This window comes from Lissotriton helveticus, chromosome 2_1 (genome assembly GCF_964261635.1).
Source record: "Lissotriton helveticus chromosome 2_1, aLisHel1.1, whole genome shotgun sequence".
Taxonomy (NCBI): domain Eukaryota; kingdom Metazoa; phylum Chordata; class Amphibia; order Caudata; family Salamandridae; genus Lissotriton; species Lissotriton helveticus.
Genome location: NC_136059.1, coordinates 632,472,594 through 632,487,023, shown reverse-complemented (window position 1 = coordinate 632,487,023; position 14,430 = coordinate 632,472,594).

Below are 14,430 nucleotides of genomic sequence, written 5' to 3'. Positions count from 1 at the left end.
ATCGAAGTGTTCGGAGCAATAAACCAGATACTTGGGAGGGATGACGCCCCGTCACCACTGCTGGGCATCCTTGGTTGGGTTGTGGACACGGCGCCTGCAAACCGTAAACTCCTTGCGCTCCTGCTGCTATATAACAACATAACGCAAGCAGCGTTTTCTACATAGCTGCCGCCATCTTACGCTTGTTGTTGTTGTGTTGGTGCCCCAGAGACCGGCCCCCACAGCCCGCCCCGCCTCCCTGCTGACCCTCCCTCCCACGAACTATACTGCCTGCTTTGAACCCGCTCGCGCTGTGACCGTCCTGACGAGTTCAGAAGCGGTCGCTCCCTTTGCCCTGCTGCCTGCTCCTGTGTGGTATCGTTATTTGAAGCGCTTTGCTTAATCATCTGCCTGCATTATTATTTGAGTTGCCTGCATAGCGCTGCAGCGCGAGTGCTGCCACACGTAATCGGGACTTTAAATAACTTCTGGGGAGTACTAACTCGGCGCTCATTGACCTATTAATAGCAATAAGAACGCTTGGGGGCATTGTACTATTGGCGCTTTCTCTGTGAACAGTAATTTAAACAGGACGCTTCAGCTGCAAGCGTAGTCAGTTACCTGAGCCTCAACATAACGCAAGCAGCGTTTTCTACATAGCTGCCGCCATCTTACGCTTGTTGTTGTGTTGGTGCCCCAGAGACCGGCCCCCACAGCCCGCCCCGCCTCCCTGCTGACCCTCCCTCGCCCCTCCCCCTCCTCCATCCATTTATGACAGATGCGTTCTCGCGCAGCGGTCACGCGCAGCGGTCGCGCCGAAGGTGCGCCAAAAGTAAGCCCGTCTACGCCCGTCCGCGCCTGGACCGCGCCCAGAGCCGGACCCCCTGGTCCCCGCTTCACCCATCCTCCCCACATTACATACGACGCCTCCTCCCTCTTGGCACTCTAACCCGACCGACTCACTAACTGCACCCAAGCAGCACCAGGACACACCCATGGACCCTTCACCTGCCACTCCTGCAAATTTACCTGCGTCAAATCCCAAACCAAATCCACAAACACCAAACAGAGAGCCAACACCAACCACCTAAATTGCATCCTTCTCAACACCCGCTCGATTCACAAACACGCCATCGACCTTTGGAATCTACTCGACACCATCTCGCCGGACATCGCCTTCCTTACAGAAACATGGATGAATGCCTCTTCAGCTCCAGACATCACCATAGCCATCCCGGACGGCTACAAGATCACCCATAAGGACCGCCCTATCCAAACAGGTGGAGGCATCGCCATCGTCCACAAGAACACCATCCGCGTCTCAACCAGCTCAGACGACAACCTCGCTATCGCTGAACACCTTCACTTTCAGATCCACACCGACCCCAAGACAACACTTAGGGGCACCCTCCTCTACAGGCCACCAGGACCCCGAACAAAATTCAGCAAAGACATCACTGACTTTATGACCCCACACGCCCTCCCTTCAGAAGAATACATTCTACTGGGAGACCTCAATTTCCATCTGGAAAAGAGCAATGACAGCAACACCACCACCCTTCTGGACAATCTCGCCAATCTCTGACTCAAACAACTTGTTAACACCCCCACACACTATGCAGGACACACACTCGACCCTATCTTCACTTCCAGCAAGCACATCGCCTTCACTCATACTACACCCCTCCACTGGACGGACCACAGCTGCATCCACTTTATTTACAACAAGACCTCGACCTTCAACCACCCTCAACCAACTCTGCGAAGAAATTGGAACAAAATAACCATCGACCAGATCTCAACATCGCTTCTTCAAAAAACCCCTGCCTATTCAACGAACCCTAACGAAGCCGCCATCAACCTCACACAATGGTTAACCCAAACCGCCGACAATTTAGCACCCTTGAAAAAACTTCAAACCAAGCAAGGCAGCAAGAACGCCCCCTGGTTCAACGATGACCTTAAGAAATCCAAGAAGCTCTGTCGTTCCCTTGAGAAAACTTGGAAAACAGAACCAAACACTATCACCCAAGCCGCCTTCAAAAACGCCACCCGCAAACACCACCAACTAATCCGAACAGCCAAGAAATCATCACTCAAAGACCGACTAGACAACAACGCCCACAACAGCAAGGAACTTTTCAACATCATCAAAGAATTCACCAACCCCACCGCCAGCTCTAACGACATCACCCCCTCTCAAGCCCTCTGCGACTCCCTTGCCTCATTCTTTCATGACAAAATCGCCGACATCCACAACAGCTTTGACTACACACCTGCAAACCAACCCACCCCACCCACCTCCGAACCGTTACCTCCTCCGAATATCCTTCTCGAATGGAACCCAATCACCACAGAAGAGACCACTCGCCTGATGAACTCCATCCACTCAGGATCCCCTACAGACCCATGTCCCCATCACATCTTCAACAAAGCAGACTCCATTATCGCACCCCATCTCCGAGATGTCATCAACTACTCCCTCAACTCCACCACATTCCCAGATAGCTGGAAACACGCCGAACTCAGCGCCCTCCTGAAGAAACCCACAGCTGACGCCACCGAACTCAAAAACTACCGGCCCATCTCGCTCCTCCCATTCCCTGCCAAAGTCATTGAGAAAGCCATTAACAATCAGCTCGCCACCTTCCTCGAAACTAACAAATCACTCGACTCCTCACAGTCTGGCTTCCGAGCCAAACACAGCACCAAGACCGCCCTCATCGCAGCAACAGACGACATTCGAACACTTCTGGACAACGGAGACACAGTCGCCCTTATCCTCCTTGACCTCTCCGCAGCCTTCGACACAGTCTGCCATAGCACCCTGATACAACGCCTCAGAAACATCGGAATTCAAGGAAAAGCATTGGACTGGATCATTTCGTTCCTCGCTGGAAGAACTCAGAGAGTCCGCCTCCCCCCTTTTAAGTCAGAGGCCACCAAAGTCATCTGCGGCGTCCCGCAAGGATCATCACTCAGCCCCACCCTCTTCAACGTCTACATGAGCCCCCTCGCAACCATCGCACGTCAACACAACCTCAACATCATCTCCTACGCTGATGACACTCAGCTGATCCTCTCACTCACCAAAGACCCAACGACCGCCAAAACCAACCTACACGAAGGGATGAAAGAAGTAGCCGAGTGGATGAAGCACAGCCGTCTGAAACTGAACTCGGACAAGACGGAAGTCCTCATCTTAGGCTCATCCCCTTCCGCCTGGGACGACTCTTGGTGGCCAACAGCCCTAGGAAAAGCACCCATACCGACGGACCACGCACGGAACCTGGGCATCATCCTGGACTCCTCACTTTCGATGACCAGACAAGTCAACGCCGTCTCATCTTCATGCTTCAACATCCTACGCATGCTCAAAAAAACATTCCACTGGATCCCCACCGAAACAAGAAAAACGGTCACCCACGCACTGGTTACAAGCCGTCTGGACTACGGAAACACGATCTACGCAGGATCCACCGCGAAACTACAGAAAAAACTCCAACGCATCCAAAATGCTTCAGCCAGACTCATACTAGACATTAAGCATGGGCGTAAAATCCGCTCCGCTCGCGGATTTTTCGGATTTTCGGCAAATTTGCAATCCGCGAACTCTCGCGAATTAGTCGAAAATCCGTGAATCCGCTCGCGGCGGATTTTTTGCTTGGTTGCGGCGCGCGGCGTGGTGCACGGCGTTCACTTTCCGTCATTTAGCGTTTGCCGAGTTGTTTTTCTTTGCGAGTGCCGCGCCATTTTGGATCTTGCTGCGTGATCCCGCGGGAGTTTGGCGCCCGCGAATACGTAATCGCGGCTTGCCACCTTGCACAGCACACCTCGCGAGAGTTCGCAATTGCGAACACGTAGTTGCGGCGGAAAGGAACAATCTCGCACTCGCGAAATAGAGCTTTTGCAATTCTGCACAAGAAAATCACCAGCAAACAGGATAAACCTTCAGAAAATTATGATTTTTATCAGAATCACTCCTCAGGTTGACATTTGCATGGCCTTTTTTTTTGCAAGGAGTCCATTTTTGGGGGGGGGAGGAAGGAAGTGCCCCACAGTCTCCAACTTCCTGTTCCTGTCCAGCAGGCTCCTCCCAGTGCTTTGTCCATCTCCTGGTCACTTTCATTTGGATCTGGAGCTGGAAGGATTACTTTTTGTGGGTGCTGCTGGATATTTGGATTTGAGGCCTTTTTGACTGTCTTTGGATCACTTTTGGATTAGAAATCAACTTTCACAAGTAAGTTTGTTTGGGGCATTACAGTTGCTGCAAGTACAATTTTGGAACTTTTTCAGAACATTAAATAAATTATATTGTGGGTAGCCACAGTATCCAGTAGGACCAGGGTTGGTTAGGGGTGCATGATACAACTGTTTTGTTGAATTTAAACACCATTGAGGCCATGGATGGGCTGGGATTGTGCTGATTTTTGTCGTTTTTTTGGGCCTGCTGGTGTGGCCCTTTGCCCAGGGGTGGTGAGTGTTGCATGGGCCTAGTCTTTCTGTGGGGTGTCTTCTTGAATTTAAACATAATTGAGGCCATGGATGGGCTGGGATTGTGCTTATTTTATTGTTTTTTGTCGTTTTTTTGGGGCTGCTGGTGGGGCCCTTTGCCCAGGGGTAGTGGTGCATGGACTGAGTGTGCCTGGAGTGTGGTCTCACTCTCTTTAATGTAAACATCATGGATGGCATTGGATTGTGGTGATTTCTGGCTGTTTTTCTGTTTTTTGGGGGTGTACTGTTGATGTGGACTGGCCATGTGGGTGGTGGTGGTGGCCATCTTGAGTGCTGGCTGGTACAGGCAGCAACATGTGCTTGGGGTGTAAGGGGCCATTTTGAGGAGAGGCAGTGTCTGAGGCCTGCACTTATTTTGCCTACTTTTCATCCATTATGCCCAGGGGTAGTGAGTGTTGCATGGGCCTAGTGTTTCTGAGGGGTGTCTTCTTGAATTTAAACACCATTGAGGCCATGGATGGGCTGGGATTGTGCTGATTTTATTGTTTTCTGTCGTTTTTTTGGGCCTGCTGGTGGGGCCCTTTGCCCAGGGGTGGTGGTGAGGTGAGTGTTGCATGGGCCTAGTCTTTCTGAGGGGTGTCTTCTTGAATTTAAACACCATTGAGGCCATGGATGGGCTGGGCTTGTGCTGATTTTATTGTTTTTGGTCGTTTTTTTGGGCCTGCTGGTGGGGCCCTTTGCCCAGGGGTGGTGAGTGTTGCATGGGCCTAGTCTTTCTGTGGGGTGTCTTCTTGAATTTAAACATAATTGAGGCCATGGATGGGCTGGGATTGTGCTTATTTTATTGTTTTTTGTCGTTTTTTGGGGGCTGCTGGTGTGGCCTTTTGCCCAGGGGTGGTGGTGCATGGACTGAGTGTGCCTGTGGTGTGGTCTCACTCTCTTTAATGTAAACATCATCGATGGCATTGGATTGTGGTGATTTCTGGCTGTTTTTCTGTTTTTTGGGGGTGTACTGTTGATGTGGACTGGCCATGTGGGTGGTGGTGGTGGCCATCTTGAGTGCTGGCTGGTACAGGCAGCAACATGTGCTTGGGGTGTAAGGGGCCATTTTGAGGAGAGGCAGTGTCTGAGGCCTGCACTTATTTTGCCTACTTTTCATCCATTATGCCCAGGGGTAGTGAGTGTTGCATGGGCCTAGTGTTTCTGAGGGGTGTCTTCTTGAATTTAAACACCATTGAGGCCATGGATGGGCTGGGATTGTGCTGATTTTATTGTTTTTTGTCGTTTTTTTGGGCCTGCTGGTGGGGCCCTTTGCCCAGGGGTGGTGAGTGTTGCATGGGCCTAGTCTTTCTGTGGGGTGTCTTCTTGAATTTAAACATAATTGAGGCCATGGATGGGCTGGGATTGTGCTTATTTTATTGTTTTTTGTCGTTTTTGGGGGCTGCTGGTGTGGCCTTTTGCGCAGGGGTGGTGGTGCATGGACTGAGTGTGCCTGTTGCGTGGTCTCACTCTCTTTAATGTAAACATCATGGATGGCATTGGATTGTGGTGAATTCTGGCTGTTTTTCTGTTTTTTGGGGGTGTACTGTTGATGTGGACTGGCCATGTGGGTGGTGGTGGTGGCCATCTTGAGTGCTGGCTGGTACAGGCAACATGTGCTTGGGGTGTAAGGGGCAATTTTGAAGAGAGGCAGTGTCTGAGGCATGCACTTATTTTGCCTACTTTTCATCCATTATGCCCAGGGGTAGTGACTGAGTGTTGCATGGGCCTAGTGTTTCTGAGGGGTGTCTTCTTGAATTTAAACACCATTGAGGCCATGGATGGGCTGGGATTGTGCTGTTTTTATTGTTTTTTGTCATTTTTTTGGGCCTGCTGGTGGGGCCCTTTGCCCAGGGGTGGTGAGTGTTGCATGGGCCTAGTCTTTCTGTGGGGTGTCTTCTTGAATTTAAACATAATTGAGGCCATGGATGGGCTGGGATTGTGCTTATTTTATTGTTTTTTGTCGTTTTTGGGGGCTGCTGGTGTGGCCTTTTGCCCAGGGGTGGTGGTGCATGGACTGAGTGTGCCTGTTGTGTGGTCTCACTCTCTTTAATGTAAACATCATGGATGGCATTGGATTGTGGTGATTTCTGGCTGTTTTTCTGTTTTTTGGGGGTGTACTGTTGATGTGGACTGGCCATGTGGGTGGTGGTGGTGGCCATCTTGAGTGCTGGCTGGTACAGGCAACATGTGCTTGGGGTGTAAGGGGCCATTTTGAAGAGAGGCAGTGTCTGAGGCATGCACTTATTTTGCCTACTTTTCATCCATTATGCCCAGGGGTAGTGACTGAGTGTTGCATGGGCCTAGTGTTTCTGAGGGGTGTCTTCTTGAATTTAAACACCATTGAGGCCATGGATGGGCTGGGATTGTGCTGTTTTTATTGTTTTTTGTCATTTTTTTGGGCCTGCTGGTGGGGCCCTTTGCCCAGGGGTGGTGAGTGTTGCATGGGCCTAGTCTTTCTGAGGGGTGTCTTCTTGAATTTAAACACCATTGAGGCCATGGATGGGCTGGGATTGTGCTGTTTTTATTGTTTTTTGTCATTTTTTTGGGCCTGCTGGTGGGGCCCTTTGCCCAGGGGTGGTGAGTGTTGCATGGGCCTAGTCTTTCTGAGGGGTGTCTTCTTGAATTTAAACACCATTGAGGCCATGGATGGGCTGGGCTTGTGCTGATTTTATTGTTTTTGGTCGTTTTTTTGGGCCTGCTGGTGGGGCCCTTTGCCCAGGGGTGGTGAGTGTTGCATGGGTCTAGTCATTCTGTGGGGTGTCTTCTTGAATTTAAACATAATTGAGGCCATGGATGGGCTGGGATTGTGCTTATTTTATTGTTTTTTGTCGTTTTTTGGGGGCTGCTGGTGTGGCCTTTTGCCCAGGGGTGGTGGTGCATGGACTGAGTGTGCCTGTGGTGTGGTCTCACTCTCTTTAATGTAAACATCATGGATGGCATTGGATTGTGGTGATTTCTGGCTGTTTTTCTGTTTTTGGGGGTGTACTGGTGATGTGGACTGGCCATGTGGGTGGTGGTGGTGGCCATCTTGAGTGCTGACTGGTACAGGCAACATGTGCTTGGGGTGTAAGGGGCCATTTTGAAGAGAGGCAGTGTCTGAGGCATGCACTTATTTTGCCTACTTTTCATCCATTATGCCCAGGGGTAGTGAGTGTTGCATACTTGCATGTCCCTAGTCTTTCTGTGGGGTGTCTTCAATGTAAACATCATGGATGGCATGGGATTGTGCTAATTTTTCTGTGTTTTGTCGATTTTTTGGGGTGTATAACTGAACTGATGTTCCTCTGTCTTCCATTGCTTTTAGGTGCACAAGAAGACTCAAGAGAACCACCAGTGCCAGGAAGAAGTCCTGCAGCGGTGTGTGTGTGCAGCATAACGTCACGCGACGTCACGTCTGGACACAGAACCCTCTGCAACTCGTGCAACTGCTGCCTGCTGACCTGCTCTGAAGAAGATGGCCCCAAAAAAAGTAACCTGTAGCTCCTCTAGCAAGAAAGGTGCCAGTAAGGAGCAGAAGAAGCAAGTTACCAAGGACACTGGTGTGCCGCCCGCCCCTTTTTTTGGGAGTAAAAAAAAAAGTATGCCTGCAGCAGCAGCGGGATCTGCTGGGGACCAAGCTGGCAGCAGCACCCCCGCTCCATTGGGCTCAGTGCCACCACCACCACCAGGCCAACTTAAGTCCAAGGCCTTGAGTGCTGCAGAGGCAGCCAGTATAGTTCTTCAATCACCATCGACCAGTGATGTTGGCTCATCGCAAGAAAGCAGCAGCAATGTCCCTCAATCAACACAGGTTGTTGTAGCTCATCTGACGAGTGTTGAACAACCACAGCCGCAACAACAATCACATGTGCAAGTACAAGCCCAAGTACATGTGGAAGGAGAGGCAGCGCAAGGAGATGCGCAAGCAGAGGTGCATGGAGGGTCACAAGTGCCCACAATAGTTGTTCCTCCCGAAGTAGGGGCACATCAGGAAATCGACAATCAAGGCGAGGTATCATTTGAGGAAGCCACTCCTCCTGATGATCCTTCATTGTCTTCCACACCCCTAGCAAGGAAGAGATCAAGGGTGGTGTCTACATCTTCTTCAAGCACACCTCCTTCTGATGATACGGATCAAACTTGGGAACCAGCACCACAGCCGTCTGAGAGTGAGGCACACCATGATCCGACAAAGGTAGTTAAGCGTAAAAGGAAGCTCGTCCAAAGTCTCAGAGTTATGGAGTGTGATGAGGCTCAACAAGAAGTGGCGGATACTGCTGCTGATGAAGACTCTGCCAACGACGACTCAGTCATCATAAAGGTCACTGCAGCCCCAGCGGGCATGCAGCAAACAGACATTTTGACCCTAGCCCGAAGAGCTGCTGAGCGTGATGATGATGATGATGTTGTCGATGAGGAGGCAGTGGAAACACCACAATCATTGGAGTTAAGTAGTACACCAACTCGTCCCGCTTCCATATTTCTTTCTGGCAAGAAGAGACCTCCATCCACCTCGACCTTAATTAGTGGCGGTGAAAGTGCACAACGTATAAAAGTTGGGCAATCCAGATCCTCCACTTCATCTGGCATTAGCTTCATGACCACCACCACCACTATCGCCGCCTCCTCCAGGTCCCACAGACACTTAAAGTCCCCAGTTTGGCACTTCTTTACTGTTTGTCAAAAAAATCCAAAGTTTGCCATTTGTACCCTTTGTAAGGTTGCAGTTAGTCGTGGTAAGCCAGGTACCAACTATGGTACCGGAGGCCAGAGAGGTCATCTTAGGAGACAGCACACTGTCAAATGGTTTGCGCACCTAGATGCGATCAAGAAAGGCCGAATTCAAGGAAACGTTGATGTTTCATCTGATGATGACGAGGAGGAAGAAGACGTGTCAAACACTTCCCTTACACCCAGTACCCCTGTCAGCAGCACACCCAATGTGAGGCACACTAAGAGTGTTGGAGCGAGTGAGACACCAACGCACAAAAGTTCACCAGCGAGCAAAATTGGGTCAACGAAGTCATTATCAGCCCGTAAATGCTTGGTCCAGGGCAACATTAGAACAATGCTTACTTCAGACGTGCCATATGAACGCAACCACCCACTGACGCGTCTGTATAACACTAAGCTGGCTAAAATGCTAGCTGTGGACCTTCTCCCTTTTTCTTTTGTAGAAGCGGTAGGTTTTCTAGAATTAGTGGCAACGCTCTGCCCTAAATGGAAGGTTCCTAGCCGGTTCTATTTTGCCAGAGTTGCGGTTCCAGCACTACATGAAGATGTGCTGGAGGCGATTGGGGCAGCTTTGCAGAAGAGTGCTGTTCACACAATACATCTGACAACAGACATGTGGACCAGTGGCGCAGGCGCTGATTACATGTGCATCACTGCACACTGGGTCTCTTTTTCAGGTGTTAAAGCAAAGCTAAACGCAGGTGTTGACCCGGACAAAGTTTTCAAAGCTGCTCGGAAACATGCAACACTAGCCATGTTTGGCTTGGAGAAAAGTCACACAGCAGAAAACATTTTGGAAGAGTTTGACAAAAAGGTCTTGAAAATGCTATCCCCCAAAAAACGCAAGATTGGTTATGTTTCCACGGATAATGGCGCCAATGTAGTTAAGGCCATGTCGCAGGGTGGCTATTTCAGAGTGCCATGTTTGGCGCACTGTATCAACCTGGTAGTTCAAAAATTCTTGAGTGATAGAGACAGTGCAGCGTTCGCGGTAATGGCCACCTGCCGCAAAATGTGCAACCATTTCAGCCATTCTTTTAAGGCCCGGAAGCATCTGAGGAGGCTGCTACTTCAAAGTCGAATACCAGTGAAAGCACTCATCCAGGAGGTGGCAACACGTTGGAACTCAACCTTCTATATGCTTGAGCGTCTGTATGAGCAGTATACGGTACTCGATCACTATTTCTTCACAGAGGGTACATCTCAGAAGGAGGACCTGCGGAAGAGTGCGGCGCAATGGGACATAGTTAAAAGCCTGACAGACATGCTTCGTCCTTTTGAGTTCTTCACGCGTGCAGTCAGCCAGGAGGACTGTAATTTGGGAAAAGCTATCCCATTGTTGTGCATGCTGGAGCACCAACTGATGGCGGTGTCTTCTGAGTTTGAAAAAGATGTACAAAAAAAAGACCATTTTATTTTGTCTGAGAAATTATTAGAGCGCCTACGTGGTGATGAACGTCTTCAAAAGATCAAGTCAGAACAGCATTAAATTTGTGCTACTATTCTGGATCCACGCTACAAAAAGGCGCTGGCAGGCGAAGCATTCTTTCCTTTTGCTGATGAAGATGTTCAAAATTACAAACATTGGCTAGCCTGGTCAGCCAAGAGGTTTGAAAAAGAACGGCAGGTTATTGAAGGAGAAGGCAGTACATCAGCATCAGCATCAGCAGGCCATCCCCAGTCACAAGAATCCACTTCTGCACCTGTGGCTGGGGCACAAGTGACCTCTCAGCCGTTAAAGACACCGGCAAGTGGATCATCTGCACCACACACAACACTAACAGTGGCTGCTGTGGAGGATTGGCTAAGTTTGCTTGGGTATGGTTCTCGAAAAAATGTCATAGGCACAGCAAAAAGTAAGCAAAGTGGAGGAACCGTTGATGACCTTGAGTCGATGGTGCAGGACTATCTGAATGACTCAACAGAGGTCTTTCTTAATGATGAGCCATTGCAGTATTGGCATGGCAAAAAACAATTGTGGCCACAGCTCTCCAACCTGGCTATAAACTATTTGTCTTGCCCACTCGCAAGTGTGTCTTCAGAACGTGTTTTCAGTGCTGCTGGTGGCATTGTAACTCCCAAACGGAGCCGCCTCTCGCCCAAAAATGTGGAGCGGCTGACAATGATCAAGATGAATCATCACCTCATACCACCAGATTACAAAGTACGAGAAAGCACGCCGCATGAAGACGAGGAGGACGGCAACGTAGATGAGGGGATTTGTTCTCTGTTCGGTGGCACTGACCTCATCCTGCCTGAATTCGCAGAGTATGATGACGAAATCTTCTTCTTATTCCCTGACACCGAGGCCTGAAAATGAGACAATGAATCAATAACTTTCTTTTTCGTCCTTATTCACTTTTATTCCTGTTTGTCTCTCTTTCTTTGTTTTGCACAGTTAATTTAATTCAAACTTTAATCACCTAATCCCAAAAACAAGACCATCAGCAGAACTGTCTTCACTTGTTTGCTTATTGATTTGAAGGTGCCGCAGTCTACATTCCTCAGGTTCACAAGTTCTGAAGAACATGCTCCTCTATCCTCCTCCTCCAGACTGCGATTTCCCTCAAAGCAGAGTGCTGGATTACGCCCAATGAAGAAAGACTCAGCACTTGTGGGGGTGTTGTACTTCTTTGCGGGTGAGTTGACGGATTTGGGCCAATTGCTGTGAAGCTCTAATAATGGACAAAAGTGTTTTGGACCAAATATGAGGTGGAAATTTCTTGCCGTTTTTGCTGACTTGCTTGCCTTTGGGGTGCTCTTTGGCGGGGTTCCGGGTGTTTGTGGGTGATTTTTGGTGTCTGGGAGCACTGCTGCGACAGTCTAATCTTGATTGCATTTGCTTTTCAGGAAATCCGTGGTGGAAAACAGGAGTTATGATGATTGATGATGATGACCTAGCTGCACAGCGCCGCGTTTGGACCGAAGGCCGAGAGATATTGTAAGTATGAGATTTAGCTTTTTCGCTGTTTGGGGGTGTTGTCGGGTGGTTTTTTCCGGGTGGGTTGGCGGGTCTTGCCTGGGGCATTCCTGGGAAGGTCTAATACCGGATAGAAGTGTTTTGGACAAAATCCTTAAGGAACAGCCTTTTTTTTGCTATTTCTTCTGTCATCTTGCTCAATGTAGCGTTTTGGGGGGCTTCCTGCTGTTCGTGGGTGGGTTGCGGCCGGGGTCTCTGTCGAAGCACTGCTGCGACAATCTAATCTTGATTGCATTTGCTTTTCAGGGAATCCGTGCTGGAAAACAGGAGTTATGATGATTGACGATGAATGATGACCTAGCTGCACAGCGCCGCGTTTGGACCGAAGGCCGAGAGATATTGTAAGTATGAGATTTAGCTTTTTCGCTGTTTGGGGGTGTTGTCGGGTGGTTTTTTCCGGGTGGGTTGGCGGGTCTTGCCTGGGGCATTCCTGGGAAGGTCTAATACCGGATAGAAGTGTTTTGGACAAAATCCTTAAGGAACAGCCTTTTTTTTGCTATTTCTTCTGTCATCTTGCTCAATGTAGCGTTTTGGGGGGCTTCCTGCTGTTCGTGGGTGGGTTGCGGCCGGGGTCTCTGTCGAAGCACTGCTGCGACAATCTAATCTTGATTGCATTTGCTTTTCAGGAAATCCGTGCTGGAAAACAGGAGTTATGATGATTGATGATGAATGATGACCTAGCTGCACAGCGCCGCGTTTGGACCGAAGGCCGAGAGATATTGTAAGTATGAGATTTAGCTTTTTCGCTGTTTGGGGGTGTTGTCGGGTGTTTTTTTCCGGGTGGGTTGGCGGGTCTTGCCTGGGGCATTCCTGGGAAGGTCTAATACCGGCTAGAAGTGTTTTGGACAAAATCCATAAGGAAACACCAGTTTTGGCACTTTTTGTAAGTTAGGGTTCGTTAGGGTTAGCCCTAGCAGCAGGATTGCATGTGTTTCGGGGGGTTCTATTGCAACGCAGTTCTGGTGTTTTAGAGCACTGTTGGAGCGATGCTGGCTATGGATACTTTTGCTTGCTTGCAAGTAGTTTGAATACAATCCACGGTCTGTATTTGGGCCTACTGTTACTTTCAAAGTACGTTTTGTCACCATTTTTCTGCTAGGCATCGTTTTTGGAGATCTGATTGGGGTTCTTCTACATTTTTGCGACTGGCTTTAGTAAGGGTCTTGGTGGGAGCATTGCTGGGAAGGTCAAATTTTGTTCTAAAACACAGTTTACAGTACACCTACCTTGAGGGGAAAGATCGGCTATAATATTTTGGCCATACTTATTTATCCTTAAAAAGGTGACTCAGACAGAGCACGCAATTTCAAAAATATTGTACTGTCTATTAGGGAAATCAAAGTGTCACTTTTTGAACCACACAGCGTACATACCTTTTATTTATTTATCAGTGGTATTGTAATAGCACTTCCTGTTTTCCGTTCAATAATTACAGGCCGGGTTTCAGTCAACATCCGCCAGGCAGGCAGTGGACAGGGTGTCTTCTGTCAGTGGTCACCAACATTGATGGACGAAGTGTCAGCTGGAATGGAGGAGTGCCGCCAATAAGAGGAATTGTTTGCTGCATGCAACTTACTTACCAAATTCAACAGGACAACTCCAACAACATACGCAATACAGATACAGTATCCATTGTTTTATTCTATGAGTGTGACTGCATGTGCTTAGCCTTAGTTTGTACCCAAAAATTCTCTTTATCTTCAATTATTGTTTGTCCATGCTGTGCTTTTCTTTTTTTTTTTCTCAACAAAACCTACCCAAAAAGAAACCCCCATTCCCATCCATTTTCCAAACCCTAACCCTCTTCCCCCGGGCTGTGTTGTTTTGCTTGATGTCTGACTAAAATGACCTCAATAATTCCACACACTTGCTGGGGAGGATAAGGTCATAGCAACAGGCTGGTGAAGGAATACGAGGATATCTTCTAGACTTACTCAGCTTCAGTACTATATCTTCTCGTAGTAGGAGCCAATGTCAAATAAATTCAACGCAAGTACTAGTTATACTTGCAAGCAAATACTTTACCATTTGTTAGGCTACATTATGGCACTGTTCTAGTGTACTGTCACCTGCTATATTCTCGATCGTACCGTAACCGTTGTAATGCTACAGTAAGGACAAACCAGGTTTCGTTTTCTTTTTTTCCATAGGCATGCAACTGCCACTGTGTCACACCACTAGTACCACCGCAATGAGGAAATTTCACCCGCCCAGGATTGCCAACGTTAATCCCCATTTCACGTGGAGCCAGCCCTGGGCCT